The sequence below is a fragment of the Pan troglodytes genome, chromosome 1 (assembly GCF_028858775.2).
Source record: "Pan troglodytes isolate AG18354 chromosome 1, NHGRI_mPanTro3-v2.0_pri, whole genome shotgun sequence".
Classification (NCBI taxonomy): domain Eukaryota; kingdom Metazoa; phylum Chordata; class Mammalia; order Primates; family Hominidae; genus Pan; species Pan troglodytes.
In genome coordinates, this window is record NC_072398.2 from 214,709,544 (window position 1) to 214,736,204 (window position 26,661).

A 26,661-nucleotide genomic window follows, 5' to 3' on the forward strand; every position below is an offset into this window, starting at 1 on the left:
CTAAGCCAACCTGGCACTTTGGGAGGCTGAGGTGGGAGGACGGCTTGAGCCCAGGAGTTGGAGACTAGCCTGGGCAACATCTCATCTCTACAACAAGTAAAAAATTAGCCAGGCATGGTGGCATGCACCTGTGGTCCCAGCTACTCAGGAGGCTGAGGTGGCCTCCCAAAGGCCCCCACTCCTGGGTCTCCCTTAAGCCCAGGAGGTCAAGGCTGCAGTGAGCCATGATTTTGCCACTGCACTCCAGCCTGGACAACAGAGCAAGACCCTGTCTCAAAGAAAAAAAAAAGGAGGAGACAGACAACATACATGTTGGAGAAAACGGAACAGCCACTGGAGGGACCTCTTTAGCTGAGAGTCAGGGGTAGCTCCCTCAGAAGGTGATACTTTTGAGCAAAAATCTGGCCGACAAGCGGGAGTCAGCTGTGCAAAGGAAGAGGGAAGAGCGTCCCAGGCAGAGAAAGTGGCAGTGCAAAGGCCCAGAGGTGGGTGCATGCCTGGTGTTTGAGGAATCAAGAAGGCCATGAGCAGCCGGGTGTGGTGGCTCACACCTGTAATCCCAGCACTTTGGGAGGCCAAGGTGGGTGGATCACTTGAGGTCAGGAGTTTAAGACCAGCCTGGCCAATACAGTGAAACCTCATCTCTACTAAAAATGCAAAAATTAGCTGGGCATGGTGGTTCATGCCTATAATCCCAGCTACTCGGGAGGCTGAGGTAGGAGAATTGCTTGAACCCAGGAGGCGGAGGTTGCAGTGAGCCGAGATTGTGCATTACTGCACTCTAGCTCCAGCGTGGGCAACAGAGCAAGACTCTGCCTCAAAAAAAAAAAAAAGAAAAGAAAGAGAAAAAAAAAGGAGATGAGGTGGGAGAAGTGGAGTGGGACCAGATCTGGTGGGCCCTGTAGGCCATGGAAGGACTTTGAACTTCATTTTAGGTGTGGTAAGGGCTAGTAGAGGGCCTTGGGTAGGGGAGGGGTATGACCTTTACTGTGTGAAACTTGAGTGGGTGAGGGGATGAGCAGGAAGCATAGAGACCCTCGGGGAGCCATCTCAGCAGTCCAGGCAGTGGCTTATATAATACACATCGGCGTCCTGGGGTGGTGCCAGGTACACAGCAGGCGCTGCAGGATGGAAGTCATTGCTGTTACTGGTTTTGTTTATTTGAGACAGGGTCTTGCTCTATCACCCAGGCTAGAGTGCAGTGACACAACCACGGCTCATTGCAGCCTCAACCTTCCAGGCTCAAGCAATCCTCCTGCCTCAGCCTCTCAAGGAACTGGGCCTACAGAAGGTGCATGCCACCATGCCAGGCCAGTTTTTTGTATTTTTTTTTGGTAGAGATGGAGTCTCACTATGTTGCCAGGGCTGGTCTCAAACTCCTGGGCTCAAGCAATCCTCCTACCTCAGCCTCCCAAAGTGTTGGGACCACAGGTGTGAGTCACTGCACCCGGCTTGCTGTTATTATTTAAAACTCTGGGCTGGGCGCAGTGGCTCATGCCTATAATCCCAGCACTTTGAGAGGCCGAGGTGGGTAGATCACTTGAGGTCAGGAGTTTGAGACCAGCCTGGCCAACAAGGTGAAACCCTGTCTCTACTAAAAATACAAAAATTAGCTGGGCGCGGTGGTGCATACCTGTAATCCCAGCTACTCAGGAGGCTGAGGTAGGAGAATTGCTTGAGCCCAGGAGGCGGAGGTTGCAGTGAGCCGAGATTGTGCCATTGCACTCCAGACTGGGTGACAGAGTGAGACTCCATCTCAAAAACAAAACAAAACAAAACAAACAAACAAAAAACAAAAACCCTTTGGAATCAGGCACACCTAGGTCGCGGCTGTGACTTGAGCTCTTTGTGGCTGGGTGCATTGGAGCCAATTATTTAACTTCGCTGAGACTCCACGCTGTCATCTGTAAAGTGAGTAGGGTGGTGCCAGGAGTGTTAAAGCAGGTAAGGGACAGATGTAACGTTTTGGGCACAGGGCCTGGCTCGTGGTTGGTTCAATATTTTTGTCATAATTTCTAGTCAGCAGCAGGAGGATAACGAAGGGGTAAGCGGATAAGAGCAGCTGCTATGTTTGAAACGAGTAATCTTTGAGGGGCTTTTTGGCTAGTTCCTGCCGCTAGCCCTGGCAAAAGGCAAGTTTGGAGGGTGGTAGTGGGGAGGGAAGGGTACATAGGGTGTCTCCTCTGTATTTGGTCACCAAATAATGTCTCAGCATCTAGAACAAGGCACAGTGTTCTAGCTTGGGGACTAGAAAGAGCCAATAATACTCATGATAGTAATGATAACAGTAGTAATAGCCAACACTTACCCGCTGTTGAACTGCAGGTAGTAATTAAGGTAACACTAGCTAATGTGATAGTGAAACCCTGAATGCTCAGAGGCTTAGCGCAATAGAAGTTTATTTCTCATTCATGAAAAGTCCTGTTGGGTGTTTGGCAGGTGGCTTTCTATGTGGCGACCCAGGGACCGAGATCCCTTCTGTCTTGTGGTTGCGGCATCCCCTAGGACCTTGGAGTTATTTCCTTCTAGCTGATGGACCAGGAAGGAGAGAAATAATTTTATGGACCAAGCCTAAAGTGGCACGCTGTCTTTCTATCTTAATTCTGTGGACCAGAACTTGACCACATGGCCATATCTGACTGCAAGGGAGTCTGGGAAATGGCTTTTAGCCATATTCCTAAGAGGAATCGGAAATGCTTTGTGGTGAGCACATTGCAGTTTCTGCCACACCATATCCAGGCATATAGCTTAGCACAGAGTATTTTATTTAATGCTCATGCTAGAAACAGGCACCATTATTATCCCATTTTGCAGATGAGGAAACTGAGGCTCAGAGAAGTGAAGACACTGGTGCAGGGTCACACAGCTGGTGAGGGGCTGGTGAGCCAAGATTGGAGTCCAGGTGGCCAGATGCTGAAGCTGTTAGCATCCAGATTTCTAAGAGGAATTCAGTCTTTTTTTTTTTTTTTTTTTGGAGAATTGGGTGGAAGCAGTGGACACATACACGGGGTTCAGATATGACTTCCTGGGACCCACAGAACCCAGCAGGACTCTGGGGGAGAACTTTGGGAATGGAGCCAAGGGTGGGTGTCACCTGGTGCCAGGGGCTGACATCCTGTCTCCTTCCCCCAACCCTTAGGACTATGGTCAGGAGAAGGCACAGAATAATTCAGTTCGGTCCCTCAAGGACATCTGGGGCCCCCTCTGCTGAGCTGGGCATGCAGGGCTGGACATGCTGGTCCAGGGGTATTTGTGGCTTCCCCCCTGCTCTGGTGGGCAGGTGTGCAGCCTGTAGAGGGGATTTTTGGAGGCTGCCTAGAGATAGAAGAGTGGGTGTCCCTGGGGTTTGTAGTGGCAGCTCTATGCTGCTGGCTGGATTAGTTTTCTTTTCTTTTTTTTTTTTTTTTTGAGACAGAGTCTCTCTCTGTCACCCAGGCTGGAGTGCAGTGGTGCAATCTCAGCTCACCGAAACCTCTACCTCCCAGTTTCAAGTGATTCTTGTGCCTCAGCTTCCCGAGTAGTTGGGACTACAGGCACCCACCACCATGCCCAGCTAATTTCTGTATTTTTAGTAGAGACGGGGTTTCACCACATTGGCCAGGCTGGTCTAGAATTCCTGACCTCAAGCGATCCACCTGCCTTGGCCTCCCAGTGTTGGGATTACAGGCATGAGCCACCGCACCTGGCCAGTGGCTGGTTTGGTTTTGCCCAAATCTGGCTTGCTTGCCATTGCAACTTGGCAACATTTATCTTTTTGGCCCTGTTTCTTGGTTTTCCATTTGCAGGGCAGGTTCCTTAGTTGGGCATGAGCGGTCCAGCCTGGACTGATGAGCATTTATACAGCACCGTGGCATTCTGGGTCTGACCTGGATACAGAAGTAGAGCCTCAAAGCACAAATGCCTCGGCCTTGCCCTTCAGTCACTCATTGGGAGGCTGCTGGTCTAAGTGGAATGAGCTTTGGGCTCACCACTTCCCTGAAGCATGTCGCCTTGAATAGGTGAGAGCCCAATCTCTCTGAGCCTCAGTTTTCTCATCTGGAAATGGGTTGAAGTAAGGATTTAATGAGATAATGTGAATATGCCCCCTTTGGGGCACAGCATGGAGCAGCGGGCACCCAGAGGTCAAGGGCTGAGGCATAGCAGTGTAGCAGGACGAGCTGCAGGCAAAACTCCTCAGACACCAGGTTAAAGAAGGAAGGAGCTTTATTCGGCCGGGAACTTCAGGAGACTTGCGTCTTAAAAGCCGAGCTCCTTGAGTGAGCAATTCCTGTCCTTTTTCAGGGCTTACAACTCTAAGGGCAGGAGGCCAGACACGTGATGCTAATGACAATAGGAACAGCGGCCACCATTGGCTAATAGCTCACCACCTGCCAGGTGTGGTAGGTACTATCAGTCGCATTTTTTTGTTGTTTTTGGTAGGACAGAGTCTCGCTATGTTGCCCAGGCTGGTCTCAAACTCCTGGGCTCAAGCGATTCTCCCATTTTGGCCTCCCAAAGTGCTGGGGTTACAGACCTGAACCACCACACCCAGTCTAGTATCATTTTATTTTATTTTATTTTATTTTTTTGAGACAGAGTCTTGCTCTGTCACCCAGGCTGGAGTGCTGTGGCACAATCTTGGCTCACTGCAACCTCCTCTTCCTGGGTTCAAGTGATTCCCCTGCCTCAGCCTCCTGAGTAGCTGGGATTATATGCACATGCCACCACGCCCCAGCTAATTTATTTATTTATTTATTTATTTATTTATTTATTTATTTTTTGAGACAGAGTCTTACTCTGTTGCCAGGCTGGAGTGCAGTGGTGTGATCTCGGCTCACTGCAATGTGGCCTCTTGGGGCTTCCTCCGTGCCTCTGCTCGGTAACCATAGCCATCTTCCAGGGAACTGTGGGCATGGGTTGGTGACACTCAAAATGCGAGTGATAGGGAGGTGAACAAGGTAGGCCCTCCCACTACCGGGCTGGTATTCTGGGAACAACAGACAAGCTAACTGATGTCTTTAATGCCACAGTCAGCTTCAAGGTTCAAGCGATTCTCCTGACTCAGCCTCACAAGTAGCTGGGACTACAGACATGCACCAACATGCCCAGCTAATTTTTGTATTTTTAGTAGAGACGGGGTTTCACCATGTTGACCAGGATGGTCTCAATCTCTTGACCTCGTGATCTGCCCACTTTGGCCTCCCAAAGTGCTGGGATTACAGACTAATTTTTGTATTTTCAGTAGAAATGGGGTTTCACTATGTTGGCCAGGCTGGTCTCGAACTCCTGACCTCAAGTGATCTGCCCGCCTCAGCCTCCCAAAGTGCTGGAATTACAGGCTTGAGCCACTGCGCCTGTCCTGGTCTAGTCTCCTTTTAGAGATGAGAAAACTGAGGCTCAGGGAGGTAACCTGTTCAAGGTCTTACTGTCTTGAAGACCATAGTTGCAAGTGACAGAGCTGGGTCTCAGATGCAACCTCAGACCTGATACTGACTCCAGAGCTGTGCGCCTAAGCACTAGAGCACATAGCCTCCTTGCCCCAGGGAAAGAACAATGGGAGGTGGTGGGTGACCTCTGGGTCTCAGGGCCCTGGGATATAGGGACTGTGCCTTTTTTTTTTTTTTTTTTTTTTTTTTTTTTTGAGACAAAGTTTCGCTCTTGTTGCCCAGGCTGGAGTGCAATGGCATGATCTCAGCTCACTGCAACCTCCGCCTCCCAGGTTCAATTGATTCTCCTGCCTCAGCCTCCCAAGTAGCTGGGATTACAGGCATGTGCCACCACACCCAGCTAATTTTTGTATTTTTGGTGGAGATGGGGTTTCGCCATATTGATCAGGCTGGTCTCGAACTCCTGACCTCAGGTGATCCGCCTGCCTTGGCCTCCCAAAATGCTGAGATTACAGGTGTGAGTGCCCATGCCTGGCAGGGACTGTGCCTTTTGCATTTTCAAATGAAGGAAATGAGTATTTCTTGAGTGTTGACCGTGTGTCCCCCCGGCACCGTGTCATGTGCTGGGTATGCACACACGATATTCTGTTTCATCCCCGGACAGCTCTGTGAGGTGAGTACCAATATTATCACATCTTACGTAAGAGGACCCTGAGTCTCAGAGAGAGGCAGAGTCACTGTCCCTGGTGCACCCAGCTAGTGGGGGCTGGGGTGGGTGTGAAGGGGCCAGAAGCTTCCCAATACGTGCCTGAAGGGCAAGGCTAGGGCATTTGTAGTTCGAGGCTCTGTGTCTAGGTCAGACCTAGGAATGCCGCAGGTGTTGCATAAATGCTCATCAGTCCAGGCTGGACCGCTCTTGCCCAACTAAGTGCCAAGCCTGGCCTGGGTGATCTCACAGCCTGCATTCTTTGCCCTACACCTGTTGTGGGAAAACGTAAATCCTCTCATTCTTTGCTAACCATGTGACCCCCGTTCTGGGCCAGCAAAGATGATCCCAAATACTTAGGACTCTGGCCTTTCGCACTGCGTGGCTACTGACCCCACCCCCTGGGCTTGGAGGGCTCTAGGACCCAACAACCTGCGGAGGGTGAAGAGTGTGTGAGGTCCTGACCTCCAGCTGCCTCCCCTCCTTTCCTCCCCCCATTCCCTCTTCTCTCTCCTCCCTCCCTTTCTCTCCCCATTCCCTCTTCTCTCTCCTCCCTCCTTTCCTCCCCCCATTCCCTCTTCTCTCTCCTCCCTCCCTTTCTCTCCCTTCTCCTCCCCTCTCTTCATCCTTCCTCTTCCTTTGGCTCCCCACCTCTGCTTCCCTCCTCTCCTGTCCTTTTCCATCCCCTCCCTCCTCAGCCCCCATCCCAGAGCCTGGAGTTGCAGAGGCAGCTACAGGAGGAGCAGCCCTCCTACCGGCGCAAGCTGCAGGCCTACCTGGAGGGCCAGCAGCGGCAGGCCCAGCTTGTGTGCAGCGGCTGCAGGGCAAGGTCAGGGCCACCCACTCCTGCTCCTGCCCTCCCACATGTTCGTTTTGCCCTGCCCCCACCCATGGGGGTCACCATCAGCTCCCCATCCCCACATTCTCCAGTACAAGAAGAGGTGCTCGGAGCTGGAGCAGCAGCTGCTGGAGAGATCCGGAGAGCTGGAGCAGCAGCGGCTAAGGGTGGGTGCCAGGGTGGGGCAGGGGCAGGCCTGCCCCTGCCCTTCACCTGCCCTGCCTGATGCTTTAACCTCTCTCCCACCCAGGACACAGAGCACAGCCAAGACCTGCAGAGTGCCCTCATCCGGCTGGAGGAGGAGCCGCAGAGGTGGGGGCACAACAGGGAGGGCCAGGGCTGGCAGCATGGCCCCCTGGGCAAGCGCCTACTGATCCCCTTTGCCCTATTCAGGAGTGCCAGCCTGGCCCAGGTGAATGCCATGCTCCGAGAACATCTGGACCAGGCAGGCTCGGCCAACCAGGCTCTGAGTGAGGACATACGAAAGGTGACCAACGACTGGACATGCAGCCGCAAGGAGCTGGAGCAGCGGGAGGCGGCATGGAGGTTCGAGGAGGAGGTGGGCAGGGGGGTGCAGGGAGGCCAGCTTGACCCAAGGGGAAGGGGCACTGCAGAGGAGGGAGGCCTCAGAAGCCTGGAGAGGGAGAGGGAGCACTGTCCAAGGGAGCCTGTTAGCAGAAGTAAATAGCCATCATCACAATAGCTGGTCTTTATCAGTGTGTAGCATGTACCATGTGCACGGTGTGCATTGACCTTTATTCCTGGTGATAACTGCATGTGGTAAGTGCTATCATCCTCCTGATTTTAAAGACAGGTTAAGGCCGGTCGCAGTGGCTCACGCCTGTAATCCCAGCACTTTGGGAGGCTGAGGCAGGCGGATCACTTGAGGTCAGGAGTTCGAGACCAGTCTGGCCAACATGGTGAAACCCCGTCTCTACTAAAAATACAAAAATTAGCTGGGCGTGATGGTGCACGCCTGTCATCCTAGCTATTTGGGAGGCTGAGAGATCATGCCACTGCACTCCATCCTGGGCAACAGAGCAAGACTCTGTCTCAAAATAAATAAATAGAGATTAAGTAACCTGCCCACAGTCATGCAACTGGCAGCTGGGACGCAAAGCTAGGTCACTTGCATTTTTGCCCTTCCTTGCTGCCTCTTGCAGCCAAAAGGGGACTTGAAACCCAGGTCCCTGTGCAGGAGGGAGCCATGAGGCTTGGGAGGCGAGCGTGGCTGCTGCGACACAACTCTGTGCACAGGCCCACAGGAAGACCCAATCCCTGAATGACAGTGCCTCCCGGGATGGTCGGAGATGAGGGAAGCAGTGGGAGGGAGTAAACCCGCTCTCACACCAACCCTTCCCTCAGCATGTCTTCCCTCCAGTCTTTCAATGCCTACTTCAGCAAGGAGCACAGTCACCTGCTCCTGCTATGGAGGCAGGTGGTGGGGTTCCGGCGGCTGGTCAGCGAGGTGAAGATGTTCACCGAGAGGTGAGGCCTGGCCAGGGATGGGCAGCAGCTGAGAGCCAGCCCTGCTCTTTACATCGAACTCAACTCAGTTGAATTTCAGTTCAACTCAATGCACCTGCTGTGCACAAGGGCCGGTGAGGACACAGAGGCAACTTGTAATAACCATTACCACAGTCGTGGCAGTCAGCATTTATTAGATGTTTACTCTGGGCTAGGCTCTTTGTATATTTCATTTCAACTAATATTCATAGCTTCCCTGTGAGGTAGGAACTGTGTTCATTCCCATTTTATAGATGAGGACATTGAGGTACAGAGAGGTTGAGTGATCTTCCTGAGGTCGCACAGTAGTACATAAGTGGCTGAGTCAGAGTTTGAAGTTCCTGATTGATTGATTGATTGATTGATTGATTTTGAGATGGAGTCTCATTCTGTCACCAGACTGGAGTGCAGTGGCACGATCTTGGATCACTGCAACCTCCACCTCCTTGGTTCAATCAATTCTCCTGCCTCAGCCTCCCAAGTTGCTGGGATAACAGGCACATGCTGCCACGACTGGCTAACTTTTTTTGTAGTTTAGTAGAGACGGGGTTTCACCATGTTGCCCAGGCTGGTCTCGAACTCCTGAGCTCAGGCGGAGCCTTAGCCTCCCAAAGTGCTGGGATTATAGGCCACCGTGGGATTATAGCTGAGCCACCATGCCAGGCTGAAGTTCCTGATTTTAATCCACTAGAATATTCAGCTTTGCTACCAAGGACCTCACAGCCTCTTGTGATGAAAAGATGTAGATCCCCAAAATTCTAGACTGAGGAAGCGAGTGGTCAGTGATATGTACGTGGGACAGAGGGAATGTCCTGGAGGCTCAGAAGGATGGGAGGGGTGGGGAGGTCAGAAAAACCAATTTGTGGAGATGGAATTTGCTCAGAGCGTCAAGGGATGGGTAGGGTTGAAGCAGAGCAGCAGGCGCTCCAAGCAGGAGCAAGGCATGAGCAAAGGCATGGTGGTGGGAGCCCATGACAGCCAGGGGGTTGCAAGGAAGAGCTGGTACAGGGAAAGGAGAGCCTGCCTCAGCGGGGGAGCTTGGGCCTGCCTTATCTTTGAGCAGGGGTGTCTGATTGGTGTGAGCAGTCAGCTCAACAGTAGTGTCGGGGAGGCTGCGGAGAGAGCCCCAAGGCAGGAGGCCAAGGTATTTCATTTAGTGCGTTAAAAACATTTTAGTTAGGAAAGTTGGCCCAATATGGTCTAAAAAAGAGTGGACTCAGAGAGCTCCCTCTCCCCTCTCCCCTCCCCCCTCCCCCCTCCCCCCTCTCCCCTCTCCCCTCTCCCCTCTCCCCTCTCCCCTCTCCCCTCTTTCCACGGTCTCCCTCTGATGCCGAGCCGAAGCTGGACGGTACTGCTGCCATCTCAGCTCACTGCAACCTCCCTGCCCGATTCTCCTGCCTCAGCCTGCCGAGTGCCTGCGATTGCAGGCGTGCGCCGCCACGCCTGACTGGTTTTCGTATTTTTTTGGTGGAGACTGGGTTTCGATGTGTCGGCTGGGCTGGTCTCCAGCTCCTAACCGCGAGTGATCCGCCAGCCTCGGCCTCCCGAGGTGCCGGGATTGCAGACGGAGTCTCGTTAACTCAGTGCTCAATGGCGCCCAGGCTGGAGTGCAGTGGCGTGATCTCGGCTCGCTACAACCACCTCCCAGCCGCCTGCCTTGGCCTCCCTAAGTGCCGAGATTGCAGCCTCTGCCTGGCAGCCACCCCGTCTGGGAAGTGAGGAGCGTCTCCGCCTGACTGCCCATCGTCTGGGATGTGAGGAGCCCCTCTGCCTGGCTGCCCAGTCTGGAAAGTGAGGAGCGTCTCTGCCCGGCCGCCATCCCATCTAGGAAGTGAGGAGCGTCTCTGCCCGGCCGCCATCCCATCTAGGAAGTGAGGAGCGCCTCTTCCCGGCCGCCATCACATCTGGGAAGTGAGGAGCGTCTCTGCCCGGCCGCCCATCGTCTGAGATGTGGGGAGCACCTCTGCCCTGCCGCCCCGTCCGGGATGTGAGGAGTGTCTCTGCCCGGCCGCCCTGTCTGAGAAGTGAGGAGACCCTCTGCCTGGCAACCGCCCCATCTGAGAAGTGAGGAGCCCCTCCGCCCGGCAGCCACCCCGTCTGAGAAGTGAGGAGCGTCCTCCCTCCTCGTCTGGGAGGGAGGTGGGGGGGTCAGCCCCCCGCCCGGCCAGCCACCCCGTCCGGGAGTTGAGGGGCACCTCTGCCCAGCTACCCCTACCGGGAAGTGAGGAGCCCCTCTGCCCGGCCAGCTGCCTCGTCCGGGAGGGAGGTGGGGGGGGTCAGCCCCCCGCCTGGCCAGCCGCCCCGTCCGGGAGGCGAGGGGTGCCTCTGCCCGGCCGCCCCTACTGGGAAGTGAGGAGCCCCTCTGCCCGGCCAGCCGCCCCGTCCGGGAGGGAGGTGGGGGGGTCAGCCCCCCTCCCGGCCAGCCGCCCCATCCGGGAGGGAGGTGGGGGGGTCAGCCCCCCGCCCGGCCAGCTGCCCCGTCCGGGAGGGAGGTGGGGGGATCAGCCCCCCGCCTGGCCAGCCGCCCCATCCGGGAGGGAGGTGGGGGGATCAGCCCCCTGCCCGGCCAGCCGCCCTGTCCAGGAGGTGGGGGGGGCGCCTCTGCCCGGCCGCCCCTACTGGGAAGTGAGGAGCCCCTCTGCCCGGCCAGCCGCTCTGTCTGGGAGGGACATGGGGGGGTCAGCCCCCGGCCCGGCCAGCCGCCCCGTCCGGGAGGGAGGTGGGGGGGTTAGCCCCCCGCCTGGCCAGCCGCCCCATCCGGGAGGTGAGGGGCGCCTCTGCCCGGCCGCCCCTTCTGGGAAGTGAGGAGCCCCTCTGCCCGGCCAGCCGCCCCATCCGGGAGGGAGGTGGGGGGGTCAGCCCCCCGCCCGGCCAGCCGCCCCGTCCGGGAGGGAGGTGGGGGGTCAGCCCCCCGCCCGGCCAGCCGCCCCGTCCGGGAGGGAGGTGGGGGGGTCAGCCCCCCGCCCGGCCAGCCGCCCCGTCCGGGAGGGAGGTGGGGGGTCAGCCCCCCGCCCGGCCAGCCGCCCCGTCCGGGAGGGAGGTGGGGGGGTCAGCCCCCCGCCCGGCCAGCCGCCCCGTCCGGGAGGGAGGTGAGGGGGTCAGCCCCCCGCCCGGCCAGCCGCCCTGTCCGGGAGGTGAGGGGCGCCTCTGCCCGGCCGCCCCTACCGGGAAGTGAGGAGCCCCTCTGCCCGGCCAGCCGCCCCCTCCGGGAGGGAGGTGGGGGGGTCAGCCCCCCGCCGGGCCAGCCGCCCCGTCGGGGAAGTGAGGGGCACCTCTGCCCGGCCGCCCCTACTGGGAAGTGAGGAGCCCCTCTGCCCGGCCAGCCGCCCTGTCCGGGAGGGAGGTGGGGGGTCAGCCCCCCGCCCGGCCAGCCGCCCCGTCCGGGAGGGAGGTGGGGGGGGTCAGCCCCCCGCCCGGCCAGCCGCCCCGTCCGGGAGGTGAGGGGCGCTTCTGCCCGGCCGCCCCTACTGGGAAGTGAGGAGCTCCTCTGCCCGGCCACCACCCCATCTGGGAGGTGTACTCAACAGCTCATTGAGAACGGGCCGTGAAGACAATGGCGGTTTTGTGGAATAGAAAGGGGGGAAAGGTGGGGAAAAGATTGAGAAATCGGATGGTTGCTGTGTCTGTGTAGAAAGAGGTAGACATGGGAGACTTTTCATTTTGTTCTGTACTAAGAAAAATTCTTCTGCCTTGGGATCCTGTTGATCTGTGACCTTACCCCCAACCCTGTGCTCTCTGAAACATGTGCTGTATCCACTCAGGGTTGAATGGATTAAGGGCGGTGCAAGATGTGCTTTGTTAAACAGATGCTTGAAGGCAGCATGTTCGTTAAGAGTCATCACCACTCCTTAATCTCAAGTACCCAGGGACACAAACACTGCGGAAGGCCGCAGGGTCCTCTGCCTAGGAAAACCAGAGAACTTTGTTCACTTGTTTATCTGCTGACCTTCCCTCCACTATTGTCCTGTGACCCTGCCAAATCCCCCTCTGCGAGAAACACCCAAGAATGATCAATAAAAAAGAAAAAAAAAAAAAAAAAAAAAAAAAAAAACATTTTAGTTAGTAATCTTTTCTTTTCTTTATGGCTCACTACAGCCTCGGCCTCCTGGTCTGAAGCAATCCTCCTACTTCAGATCCTGTGCAGTTGGGACCACAGGTGCATGCCACCAGGCTTGCTGATTTTTTTATTTCTTGTAGAGTCGAGGTCTCACTTTGTTGCCCAGGCTGGTCTTGAACTCCTGAGCCCAAGTGATCCCCCTGCCTTGACCTCCCAAAGTGCTGGGATTACAGGCAAAGTGTGGGATTACAGCAACCACAACTGGTTTAATAATCTTTTCTTAATATCATCGAATAGCCAGTGTCTAAATTTTCCCTATGTCTCATAAATGTCACAGATAGGCCAGGTGCTCACACCTATAATCCCAGTACTTCGGGAGGCCAAGGCAGGTGGATCATCTGAGGTCAGGAGTTCGAGACCAGCCTGGCCAACATGGTGACACCCCCATCTCTACTAAAAATACAAAAATTATCCAGGTGTGGTGACACATGCCTGTAATCCCAGCTACTGGGGAGGCTGAGGTACCAGACTCGCTTGAACCCAGGAGGCGGAGGTTTCAGTGAGTCGACGTCACACCACTGCACTCCAGCCTGGGTGACGGAGTGAAACTCTGTCTCAAAAAAAAAGTCACAGATAGTCTTGCTTTAGTTTTTTCTTTACAATTTGTTTGAATCTGGATCCACAGACATTCACAAAATGTGAATGGTTGCTTTGTCTTTTTTTTTTTTTTTTTTTCGAGATGGAGTCTCGCTTTGTTGCCCAGGCTGGAGTGCAGTGGCAGGATCTTGGCTCACTACAACCTCTCCCTTCTGGGTTCAGCAATTCTATGGCTTCAGCCTTCTGAGTAGCTGGGATTACAGGAGTGCGCCACCACGCCCAGCTAACTTTTGTATTTTTAGTAGAGATGGGGGCTTCACCATGTTGGCCAGGCTGGTCTTGACCTCAGGTGATCCACCTACCTTGGTCTCCCAAAGTGCTGGGATTACAAGAGTGAGCCACTGTGCCCGGCCCCTGCTTTGTCTTTGAAGTCCCTTTTAACTTATTTGTTCAGGAAACTGGGCCAATTGTCCTTGGAGATTCTCATGGTCTGGATTTTGCTGGTTGCATCCTTATGGTGTCATTTAACATGTTTCTTTATCCCATGTATTTCCTGTAAATTGGATGTTGGATCTAAAGCTAGGTCAGATTCAGGTTCTTCTGCTTGCTTTTTCGTTTGATCAAGACTCCATAAGTAGAATGTGTTCTTCCAGCAGGATGCCCCTATGCCAGCTGTCTCTCTTTTCAAGATCCAACCCACTCATCAGAGGCTGCAAAACTGTGAGCTTCTCATTTAGTCACTCCTGTGTGTATTAATTAGAATTCTATAATGAGGCACTTTCTCTCCTTACTATTAGATAACCAGTGGTACAGTTCATTCAGGAAAGGAAAGGAAAGGATTTAACCTGTATTATGGACTTAAAATACTTTTTTTTTCTTTTTTTTTTTTTTGAGACAGTCTCTCTCTGTTGCCCAGGCTGGAGTGCAGTGGCATAATCACAACTCACTTAGGCTTGACCTCCCAGGCTCAAGTGATCCTCCCACCTCAGCCACCCAAGTAGCTGGGACTACAGGAGTGCGCCACCACACCTGGCTAATTTTTTGTATTTTTAGTAGAGACGGGGTTTCACCATGTTGCCCAGGCTGGTCTCGAATGCCTGACCTCAGGTGATCTGCCCGCCTCAGCCTCCCAAAATGCTGGGATTATAGGTGTGAGCCACCACGCCTGGCCTCAGCGTAGTTTTAATTTGTAGTTGGGAGCGAGCCCCATCCCATCCCCATCCTGTGCTCTCTCCCAAAGGACCTGCTGCAGCTGGGAGGGGAGCTGGCCCGGACATCACAAGCTGTCCAGGAGGCAGGCCTGGGACTGAGCACGGGCCTGTGGCTGGCAGAGAGCCGGGCCGAGGCAGCCCTGGCGAAGCAGGCCCTGCTGCAGGCCCAGCTGGAGGAGCAGCTGCGGGACAAGGTGCTCCACTAGAAGGACCTGGCCCAGCAGCAGATGCAAAGTGACCTGGACAAGGCTGACCTCAGTGCCAGGCGGGTCCCTGGTGGGTGCCGCACGGGGCAGGCGTCCTTGCAGAAGGTAAAACTGGAGAGTTGGGGAGAAGGGAGCATCTGTTCACTAGGGGCAGGGCCTTCCTCTGTGAGCTCAGCCAGTCTTCCTAGGCACCCAACTGAGTTTCCAAGGCACTTGCCCAGTGTGTATCATAAACAGCTTAGCCTCCTATGACAGAACTTGTGGCCAGGTGTGGTGGCTCACACCTGTAATCCCAGCACTTTGGGAGGCCAAGGTGGGGCATTACCTGAGGTCAGGAGCTCAAGACCAGCCTGCCCAACAGGCGAAACCCTGTCTCTACTAAAAATACAAAACTTAGCCGGGTGTGGTGGTGTGTGCCTGTAATCCCAGCTACGAGGGAGGCTGAGACAGGAGAATCGCTTGAACCCAGGATGTGGAGGTTGCAGTCAGCCAAGATCACATCACTGTATTCCGGCCTGGATGACACAGCGAAACTCTGTCTCAAAAGAAAACCACAAAAAAACAACTTGTGCCCCTTTCTCCTGCCACCTGGACAAGTCCTCCAGTGCTTTCCCATGAGATAAAGCTGGTGGGAACCTCATTCCCATTTCACAGACGAGAAGTGTGAGGTCTGGAGAGGAGCCGCAACTTGTTTAAGGTCACACAGCCAGGGAGGTGGATGTTAGGGTCCCTGCCTCGGGTTTGGAGAAGCATGGTGGACACAGAGCTAGTGGATTTGAGAGGCTGGGGTGGTCCCGTATTCATCTCTGTTGCTCCCCCAACTCCAGAGTGACAGAGCTGGGCTTGGCAGTGAAGCGTCTTCAGAAGCAGAATCTGGAGAAGGATCAGGTCGACAAGGACCTCATCGAGAAGCTTGAGGCCCTGGTGAGCTGCAGCTGCCCGTGAGATGGGGCAGGGTGGGATGGGGTACCGGCCAGATCTATGGACACAGGCTTAGGGCTGGGCTGCCTGGGCCACCCCCAGCATCCCACTCACACTCAGGTTCAGCCCACACAGGTGTGCAGGCTTTGTGGTAAGAACATTCACCTCCTCCATCCCATTTCTTCCTCCCAGCAGCCCTGTAGCATAATCCTCATGACACAGATGGGGAAACTGAGGCCCAAGAGGGGAAATGCTTGTCCAGTCTCAGAGCCAGTAAGCCGGAGAGTTGGGACTTGAACTCCCATCCGCGCTCTCCAGGTCCAGATGCTGCCTCTGGAATCCCAGCTGCCCATCCCCACTAGTGGGACACTCACTCCCCCAGGGTACAGCCTGGTTTGGTCACCCCTCTGTGTGGGGCCTGGCCTGGGTTCTAGGTCTGGCTCTCCTCCAATCGACTGTGTGACCTGGGGCAGGACACAGCTGTTCTCTGCGCCTGGTCTGTTCATTGAGGGCCTCGGACCTGCTGTGGGGTCTACCAGATGTCTGGCCTATGGACATAGCTTCAGAGGCCACCTGGTCAGTGGTGGACCAGGAAGGGAGGGGAAGGGGAGGTTTCAGATAAGACAGAACCCCGACCACCCTTTGTCTCCCTAACTACACTCCAGGAATCCCTGCGGCTACAGGAGCAGGCGGCCCTGGAGACAGAGGACGGAGAGGGGCTACAGCAGAGCCTAAGGGACCTGGCACAGGTGTGAGCCCAAAGAGGTGGGAAGACAGGGCACTGCCAGGCAGTCCCGGGCTCCCCTGCCACGCCTTTCGGTGGCCTGGGACTGAACTGCAAATGGGTGGGGACCTGGGACCCAGGCTGTAGCTGCTCAGCACCCCTGGCCCTGGGGAGCCCCCAGTCTCAGAGGGGAGGCACGGCCCTTTTGGAGGCCACCTGTGAGCTGAGGACTGAGCTAGTGGAGGAGGTGAAATCAGGAAGGCTTCTTGTAAGAGGGAGCATTTGGGATGAGGCGGCCCCCAGCCTCGCCTGGACGACTTTGCCAGCTAACACTGCGGTTCCTAACTCTGAGGCCTTCTTCTGCCTGCCTCCCCTACCCTCAGTCCGTCCTGTCGGACACTGAGAGCGGCGTCCAGCTGAGCGGCTCCGAGCGCACCGCGGATGACTCCCTTGGCAACCTGCGGGGGCTCTCGGGCCAGCGGACCCCGTCCCCACCGTGGCGCTCTTCGCCCGGCCGAGGCCGTTCACCCCGCCGAGGCCCCTCCCCGGCCTGCTCAGACTCCTCCACGCTCGCCCGGATCCACTCCGCCCTGCACAAGCACGAGCTGCAGGTCCAGGTAGGAAGGGGCTCGAGCGTTCTGGGCTCAGCCAGAGGCCTGGAGAGAGCGTCTGGCGCCCTCCGGGTGGGGGCGGGGCGGGGGCAGGTCCGGGGCCAGGGTCCGGGGGAGGAGTCCGAGCGCCTTGGGGTGCAGCCAGAGCTCTGAGAAAGTGTCTGAGGGTGTCAGGATCCCGAAGGAGGTGGCCGAGAGCTCTGCGGTGAAGCCAGCCCAGAAGTGGGGGTGCTTGGGCAGCTGGGGGTGGGCGCTTGGGCAGCCGGTGGAGGGAGGAGGCTGCGGCAGTGTTAGGGTCCTGGTAGAGAGGGAGACAGGTCCCTGGTCATACAGAGCCAGGACCCTGGGAAAAGGTCTAGCAAGGGAAATCACAGCCTAGGATGAGAGCTTGGGAACTAGGGGCGGAGCCAGGGTAGGGAGGAGTCTGAGAGTGGAACCAGGATGCAAGGGGGAGGAGCCTGGGAGCCCTGGGGGGTGGGATCAGAACCCAGGAGACGAGTGTGCCTGGGGGTTTGTCTGGCATCCGGGGGGCTTTGATAGGAGTTGTCCGGGACCCCAGGGAGGTGAGGGCTCAGAGGGTGGTGAGGGCACATAGGAGGGGAGCGGAAGCCTGGCTCTCACGCCTAGGGCCCTATCCTGCCCCAGGCCAGGTCCAGGCCCTGGACCCCGCCTAGCGTAGGCTAGTGTGTATCCCTGGAACCAGAAGAGAGTAGGTGGCTCTGGAGGCCTCAAAGGACCCCCCTAGACTCTGTGATCCCCGCGCCCCAGGACATGCGTGGGCGCTATGAGGCAAGCCAGGACCTGCTGGGCACCCTGCGGAAGCAGCTTAGCGACAGCGAGAGTGAGCGGCGGGCCCTAGAGGAACAGCTGCAGCGCCTGCGGGACAAGACCGACAGCACCATGCAGGCCCACGAGGACGCCCAGCGCGAGGTGCAGCGGCTGCGGAGCGCCAAAGAGCTCCTGAGAAGGTGCCGGGGAGGTCTGAGCTGGGGGGTGCTGAAGAATAAGTCGGCGGATGGGCATAACACCAGTGGAGCCTTATGCGTGTGGCTCTGCACTAATATGGTCGCCACTAGCTGCATGTGCCTATTAACGTTTAGGTATTTATTTATTTATTTATTTATTTTTAAGATGGAGTCTTGCTGTGTCACCCAGCGTGGAGTGCAGTGGCGCGATCTGGGCTCACTGCAAGCTCCGCCTCCCAGGTTCACGCCATTCTCCCGCCTCAGCCTCCCTAGTAGCTGGGACTATAGGCGCCCGCCACCACGGCCGGCTAATTTTTTTTTTTTTTTTTTTTTTTTTTTTTTTTTTTTTTTGAGACGGAGTTTCACTCTGTCACCCAGGCTGGAGTACAGTGACGCGATTTCAGCTCACTGCATCCTCCGACTCCGAGTTTTAAGCATTTCTCACCTCAACCTCCCGAGTAGCTGGGATTACAGGTGCCCACCACCACTCCCAGCTAATTTTTTGTATTTTTAGTAGAGGCGGGGTTTCACCATCTTGGCCAGGCTGATCTTGAACTCCTGACCTCGTGATCCACCCACCTCCGTCTCTCAGAGTGCTGGGATTACAGGCATGAGCCACTGCACCCGCCCAACATTTATTTTTTAGTATTCAGTTTTGTTTTGTTTTGCTTCATTTCGAGTCACGCTCTTGCTCTGTTTCCCAGGCCGGGGCACAATTGGTCCCTCACAGCTCACTGTAGCGTGGAACTCCCAGACTCAAGCGGTCCTCCAACCTCTACTTCCCAACTGCCCCTAGTTGGGGGCCAGGGCCTGGGCCTGGCCTGGGGAAGGATATGGGACCGAAGCCTGAGAGTTAGGTTTCCACTCCCTTCCTCTGTGCCCTCATCACCCTCTGAGCCCTCACCTCCCTGGGTTCCTGGGCAACTCTGATCTCAGCCTCGAGGATAGTAGACAAGCCGCCAACATTTCTAAATTTTTTGTAGAGATGGGGGTCTCACTATGTTGCCCATGCTGGTCTTGAACTCCTAGCTTCAAACACTCCTCCCACCTCAGCCTCCCAAATTGCTGGGATTACAGGCACAAGCCACTGTACCTGGCTCTATTAAAATTTAATTAAAAATTTGAAAAAGTGAAAATTCAGGCTGGGTGTGGTGGCTCACAGCCAGGTGGCTGGCCAACATGGTGAAACCCGGTTTCTACTAAAAATACAAAAATTAACCAGGCATGGTGGCATGCTCCTGTAATGCCAGCTACTCGGGAGGCTGAGGTGGGAGAATCACTTGAACCCCGGAGGCAGAGGTTGCAATGAGCAAGGATAACACCACTGCACTCCAGGCTGGGAGACGTAGTGAGACTCCATCTCAAAAACAAACAAACAAAAAAGATGCGGTGGCTCACACCTGTAATCCCAGCACTTGGGGAGGCCGAGGTGGGCGGATCACGAGGTCAGGAGATCGAGACCATCCTGGCTAACACGGTGAAACCCCGTCTCTACTAAAAATACAAAAACAAAATTAGCTGGGTGCAGTGGCGGGCGCCTGTAGTTCCAGCTACTCGGGAGGCTGAGGCGGGACAATGGTGTGAACCTGGGAGGTGAAGCTTGCAGTGAGCCAAGATTGCGCCACTGTACTCCTGCCTGGGTGACAGATCGAGACTCCATCTCAAAAAAAAAAAAGAAAGAAAGAAAAAAGAAAAAGAAAATTCAGTTCTTTAGTTGCCCTAGGCACATTTCAAGCACTCATCAACCACACATGGCCATAGAACATTTCTGTCATCTCAGAGAGTTCTATTGACAGCGCTATTCTGGACCGTATTTCTTGGAGTTTTTTGTTTGTTTGTTTGTTTGTTTGTTTGTTTTCAGAGATGGGGTCTTGCTGTGTTGCTCAGGATGGTCTCAAACTCCTGGCCTCAAGCGATTCCCCTGCCTCGGCCTCCCAAAATGCTGAGATTACAGGCATAAGCCACCATGCCTAGCCTTGAAGATTGTTTTTTTCTTTTAATTTGAGACAGGGTCTCGTTCTGTCACCTAGGCTGGAGTACAGTGGTGCGATCTCAGTTCACTGCAACCTCCACCTCCTAGGCTTAAGTGATCCTCCCACCTCAGCCTCCTGAGTAGCTGGGACTACAGGCACACACCACCACGCCTGCCTAATTTTTCTGTTTTTTGTAGAGATGGGGTTTTGCCATGTTGCCCAGGCTGATCTCTAACTCCTGAGCTCAAATGATCACCCATCTTGGCTTCCCAAAGTACTGGGATTATAGGTGTGAGCCATCACACCCAGCACCTTGAAGATTTTTAAGACAAGAAATTATCCACTTTTTTTTTTTTTTCCGCAGTCTTGTTGCCCATGGCACGATCTTGGCTTACTGCAACCTCCGCCTCCCAGGTTCAAGCAATTGCCTCAGCCTCCCTGGTAGCTGGGATTACAGATGCCTGCCAGCATGCCTGGCTAATTTTTATATTTTTAGTAGAGATGGGGTTCCACCATGTTGGCTAGGCTGGTGTCGAACTCCTGACCTCAGGTGATTCGCCCACCTCGGCCTCCCAAAGTGCTAGATTACAGGCATGAGCCACCGTTCTTTGCACCTTGAAGATTTTTAAGACAAGAAATTATCCACTTAGCTGCCAGGTTGTTTTTGATATTTTGTTGTTTGGTTTTTCTCTTCATAAATGTAACCATCTAATGAAAAGTTTGAAAAATAGAAATAAAAAGACCTCGCCTTCTCACAGCCTCATCTGCCCATCCTAACTCATGTAGGGCACTGGTTTTCCTTCCCACTGTGTTGCCTGGCAGTGAGATAGCAAACGTTTCCTGCACACCTACTGTGCGCCAGGCTCTTGGCCAAGTGTTTTATACATACTCTGTTATTTAGTCTTCCTGTCAAACTTATGCAATTCAGAACTCTTTTGTTGTAAGCTTGAGAGGCTCGCTCAGAGCTTGTAAGCTTGAGAGGCATGTGTGGCTGGGGTGGCAGGGTGGGAATTGGAATTCAGGTCCATGGGAGAGTAAACCCAGGCTTTCCATGCCTGGAAAGGAGAAGGTCTTTTTAAGTAGTTGTGTTCACAGCAAACATTCCATTTTGCATTCTGTGAAATGTAGAGATGGGGGTCTCACTATGTTGCCCACGCTGGTCTTGAACTCCTAGCTTCAAACACTCCTCCCACCTCAGCCTCCCAAATTGCTGGGATTACAGGCATAAGCCACTGTGCCTGGCTCTATTAAAATTTAATTAAAAATTTTAAAAAGTGAAAATTCAGGCTGAGTGTGTTTTACTGAACAGCACGTTGTCAACTGGGCACAGTGGCTCACGCCTGTAATCCCAGCACTTTGGGAGACTAAGGCGGGTGGATCACTTGAGGCCAAGAGTTTGAGCCCAGCCTGGCCAACATGGCAAAACCCCGTCTGTACTAAAAATTTTAAAAATTGGCCCGGCATAGTGGCTCACGCCTGTAATCCCAGCACTTTGGGAGGCCGAGGCAGGAGGACCACCTGAGTTCGGGAGTTTGAGACCAGCCTGACCAACATGGAGAAACCCTGTCTCTACTAAAAATACAAAATTGGCCGTCCGTGGTGGTGCATGCTTGTAATCCCAGCTACTTGGGAGGCTGAGGCAGGAGAATCGCTTGAACATGGGAGGCAGAGTTTGCGGTGAACCGAGATCACGCTATTGCACTCCAGCCTGGGCAACAAGAGTGTCAAAAAAATAAATAAAAATAAAAGTACAAAATAAAAAAAATAATAAAAAAATTAGGGCTGGGTGTGGAGGCTCACGCCTGTATTCCTAGCACTTTGGGATACCGAGGCGGGCAGATCACTTGAGGTCAGGAGTTTGAGACCAGCCTGGCCAATATGGTGAAACCCCGCTTCTAACTAAAAATGCAAAAACTAGCTGGGTGTGGTGCTAGGTGCCTGTAATCCCAGCTACTCAGGAGGCTGAGGCAGGAGAACTGCTTGAACTCTGGAAGTGGAGGTTGCAGCAAGCTGAGATTGTGTCACTGCACTCAAGCCTGGGTGACAAAGTGAGACTCTGACTAAAAAAAAAAAAAATTGCTGGACGTGGTGGCTCACAACTGTAATCCCAGCACTTTGGAGGCCGAGGCGGGCAGATCACGAGGTCAGGAGATCAAGACCATCCGGCTAACATGGTGAAAACCCGTCTCTACTAATAATACAAAAAATTAGCCGGGTATGGTGGCAGGCGCCTGTAGTCCCAGCTACTCAGGAGGCTGAGGCAGGAGAATGGCGTGAACCCGGGAGGCGGAGCATGCAGTAAGCCGAGATCACGCCTGGGTGACAGAGCAAGACTCCGTCTCAAAAAAAAAAAAAAAGAAAATCACATCGGGAAGGTTTTTCGCACCTACCGCCAGTGGGGAACGTGGCAGCTCACGGCAAGTCTTTGGGGTCCCAGTTGTTCCCTTCTCCTCCCTCCCCTGCCGTGGCCACCATGTGACTGTGTAGCAGGAAGCCGTGGGATCTGCAGACTCAGCTCTATCAGGCTTCCCAGAACTGAGGGGCATGGGTTGTTATAGGGGACATTTCCTGGTCACGTGGCCTAGCAGAGCTGGTGGCACAATTGCCCATGTGTCCCAGGGGGCTAACCTGGCCTCTTCTACCTGGTAGGGTGCTTGGAGATAAAGCCAGCACCTCCATCCACTCCAAGTGGATGGGCTGGGGAGAAGGAAAGCCAGGTTCTTCTGCTGGAGGGTGTGAGTGAAATGAGTCAGCTATGGGCAGGGTCAGGGAAGGCTTCCTGGAGGCAGGTGCCTTGGAAAACGGGAGATTGTAGCTCATGGCTAGAGGAGCAGCCAGCCACCTTCCCTGCAGAGAGCAGCCCCAGCATCCCCTCTGCTTGTCCTGAAGGGAGAAGAGCAACCTGGCCCACAGCCTGCAGGTGGCCCAGCAGTAGGCCGAGGAGCTGCGGCAGGAGCAGGAGAAGCTGCAGGCTGCCCAGGAGGAGCTGCGGCGCCAGCGGGACTGGCTGGGGGAAGAGCAGGAGGACACAGTGCAGGATGGTGTGCGGGTGCGCCGGGAGCTTGAGCACAGGTGAGCAGCATCTCGCCACCCTGCCAGGGCCCTTCAAATGTGCCTCGGGTCCCCTGACAGTGCCCTGGGGGGTTAGGGAGCACCCACTGGGTCCTGGGCCTCCTACCATTTGGACCCCTCTGATGTCGGGTTTTCTAACCAGACCCATTGCAGGAAATTGGGGCTCAGGGAGGTGTAGTCACTTACCTGGAGTCAGAGAACTAGTTAAAAGGTAGAACTTGGATGATAATAACAAGAATAATTAAAATAACAGTAGTAATATTAACGATAGTATTTTTAAAATTAAGTTATGATCATAATAATATCCTTACTAATTTCACTAAGTGCCAGATACCATTTTAAGCAATTCAGTTCTCTCATTTAACCTATGATAACTGTGACATAGAAACTGTTATCTTCATTTTGTGGATGGTAAACTGAGGCACAGAGAAGCCATCTCACTTGCCCCAGGTCACACAGCTAGTTAGAAGAGCCAGGATTTTAACCCAGACATTCTGCCTTCAGAGTTAACCTCTTCACCACTGCGCTGCTTACCTCTCTGGGACGTGATCGATGATGATGTTTAGTAGACTGTGGTGGAGCATGTTATTCTTGTTTCTGAAGGCCCTTGGGGAGATGTGTCAGGCACTATTTTAAGCACATGTGAAGTTTGTATCCTTAAAACAGGCTGGGCACGGTGGCTCACGCCTGTAATCCCAGCACTTTGGGAGGCCGAGGCAGGCGAATCGCCTGAGGTCAGGAGTTCGAGACCAGCCTGGTCAACATGGGGAAACCCCGTCTCTACTAAAACTACAAAAATTAGCCAGGCGTGGTGGTGCATGCCTGTAATCCCAGCTACTCGGGAGGCTGAGGCAGGAGAATGGCTTGAACCCAGGAGGCGGAGGTTGCAGTGAGCTGAGATCTCACCACTGTACTCCAGCCTGAGCGACAGAGCGAGACTCTGTCTCAAAAAAAACAAAGAAACAATGTGACAAGGTAGGTGTTACCTCATTTTGCAGATGTGAAAACGGAGGCCCAGGGTCATGGAGCTAAGCAGTAGTGGGCTTGGTTGCCCTGTGGCTCAGGCTCTTTCTCTCCAAACTCCTGCCTCAGGCCTGGTCCACAGCCAAGCATCTCGCTGGCTGTAGGAGGTTCGGGGCAGGAAAGTGACATGGGCCACCCACCTGCCCTCTGTCCTGCAGCCATAGACAACTGGAGCAGCTGGAAGGGAAGTGCTCAGTCCTGGCCAAGGAGCTGGTGGAGGTGAGGGAGGCGCTGAGCCGCGCCACGCTGCAGCGGGACATGCTGCAGGCCGAGAAGGCCGTGGTGGCCGAGGCGCTGACCAAGGTGGGTCCCTGTCTGCTGCACAACCACAAACCTACCTCTGACCCCCAGCCCCAAGCCTTGTCACTCTGGCACAGACTGGTCCCAGTGTCAGGCAGACCTCTGAGCCTGGTCACAGACTGAACCCTTCCTTCTGGATACAGGCTGATCTTTGTCACAGGCCACAGACCTCTGGACCTCTGGTCCCAGCCATAAGTGGACTGACCTCTCTTTATGGCCATATCCCTGCTCTTCTGGATGCTCCTGGGGGCAGTGCCTATAGCTCAGGGTCATCCTGAGATTCAGCTCCTGGAGTCTGAGAGTTGTGGCCACAGTGCAGAGGGTCCTTGGCGGGGGGGCCTGCGCTGTCCGCTGCAGCCTGGGCTCTGAGCAGTGCTATCCCTAGACCCTACTCAGGGGATCCTCTGAACTCTGGCCCTGCCCTGCAGCTTGAGCTATTTTTGCACAGCTCTGTGGTGTGTGGCTTTTAAATGGCTCCATAAGCAGCAGGCTTTCTGCGGTGATTTTTTTTTCCATCTCACGCTGTGTCCCCTGCTTGTCTCCCCTCCCCTGTCTCCGAGGGTCCATCTCTCTGGGTCTCTTCTTGTCCCTTCTCACCTCCTCCCGACCTTTCTGCCTTTCCTCATTTCTCGGGGCCTGACCCTGCAGGCTGAGGCTGGCCGCGTGGAGCTCGAGCTCTCCATGACCAGGCTGAGGGCAGAGGAGGCCTCCCTGCAGGACTCCCTGTCCAAGCTGAGCCCCCTTAACGAGAGCCTTGCTCAGGACAAGTTGGATCTGAACTGCCTTGTCGCCCAGGTACGCTGTGCACCTGCGGGCCCACCTGCCTTGCCCACCCGTCTTCCCCACTCAGTAAGGCACCCCGGGCCCGGCCCTGCACCTGTCTTGGCCCCTGCCTCCCTTTCTGTCTCTGGTTCTCTGTCTGTCTCTGTCCGTCTATCCTCTCTAGGCATCAAAGCACAGAAGCTCCATGGGCCCTCTTCATCTCTCCCTCCCCAGTGTCCCGCACACCCAAGGGCACTGTCCCTCATTGCCTGGGAGCCTCCCCTGGGCTATTGTGGCTGGTGGGTGGGTGGGTGGAGGCGTCCTGGTCCTGGGAGGGACGCCCTGCTCACGAGGCCCCACTTCTACCCAGGCCACAGCTGGAGGAAGAAAAGTGCGCCCTGCAGGGCCGGCAGCGGCAGGCGAAGCAGGAGGCCACAGTGGCACGGGAAGAGCAGGAGCGGCTGGAGGTGCTGCAGTTGGAGCAGGAGGTGGCGCGGCAGGGCCTGGAGGGCTCCCTATGAGCGGCGGAGCAGGCCCAGGAGGCATTGGAGCAGCAGCTCCGCACGCTGCATCATGAGTGCAGCCGGCTGCAGGAGCAGCTAGCGCAGGTGGGCCAAGCTGTGTGTGGGGTGGTGTGGAGAGCATGTGGGGCAGGCCGGGCTCCCAGCCCCCCTGCATCCAGTCCTGGGTTAAGTCACAAGCACTGGAGCCTGCTTCTTGGTTAAATCCAGCCCCACTTCTGCTAGCTGGGGACCTTGGACAAGCTGCCCAACCTCCCCATACCTCAGCTGCCCCATCTATAGCATGGGGCTAGCTGGGCGCAGTGGCTCACGCCTATAATCCCAGCACTTTGGGAGGCCGAGGCGGGTGGATCACCTGAGGTCGGGAGATCAAGACCATCCTGGCTAACACGGTGAAACCCTATCTCTACAAAAAATTAGCTGGGCGTGGTGGCATATGCCTGTAGTCCCAGCTACTCAGGAGGCTGAGGCAGGAGAATCGCTTGAACCCAGGAGGCAGAGGTTGCAGTGAGCCGAGATCGTGCCACTGCACTCCAGCCTGGGCAACAGAGCGAGACTCTGTCTCAAAAAAAAAAAAATAATAATAATAATAATAATAATGATGATACAGATTAATAATAGGTCGAGACTTTTTAGAATTGGAATCTTAGACTTTTGGGAACATCACATCTGGAAGAGACTTTAATGTTTCAGGGATCCAGGGACCTTCATGCAAGGTCTATCCTGGAGCGCCTGGGTTTCTGGGAGGGGCCTCTAGAGGATGGGGTAGGGGGTGCAGGAAGCAGGGTGCAGGTCTCCACCTTGAGGCCTGCTGAGCAGCTGCACTTGAGTCTGTTTTATATATTCAGCTTCTCTGCTTAGGGTAATACAAGGGTTCTGTTACTCCCAAAGCTGAGTGAGGGCCCTCTTTTTTGTTGTTGGTTTTTGTTTTGTTTTGTTTGAGACAGAGTCTTGCTCTGTTGCCCAGGCTGGAGTACAGTGGCATGATCTGGGCTCACTGCAACCTCCACCTCCGGGGTTTAAGCTGTTCGCCTGCCTCAGCGTCCCAAGTAGCAGGGACTACAGGCGTGCACCACCATGCCCGGCTAATTTTTGTATTTTTAGTAGAGACAGGGTTTCACCACCTTGGCCAGGCTGGTCTTGAACTCTCGCCCTCAAGTGATCCACCTGCCAAAGTGCTGGGATTATAGGCGTGCGCCACCGTGTCCGGCCAGGCCCTGGTTTTTGTACACACGTGCATTGCAGAGCTAAAGAAGGTCATGACTTGCCCAAGTACATGTAGCACATCAGGGCAGACCCTGG

At 55.0% G+C, this 26,661-nt stretch overlaps 2 pseudogenes; both read left to right on the forward strand.

The window, feature by feature from the left end:
* Window positions 1-5,648: 5,648 nt before the first annotated feature.
* On the forward strand, window positions 5,649-16,157 carry LOC134809352 (rootletin-like; annotated as a pseudogene).
* Window positions 15,733-25,447, forward strand: LOC104006424 (rootletin-like; annotated as a pseudogene).
* The last annotated feature ends 1,214 nt before the right edge of the window (window positions 25,448-26,661 follow it).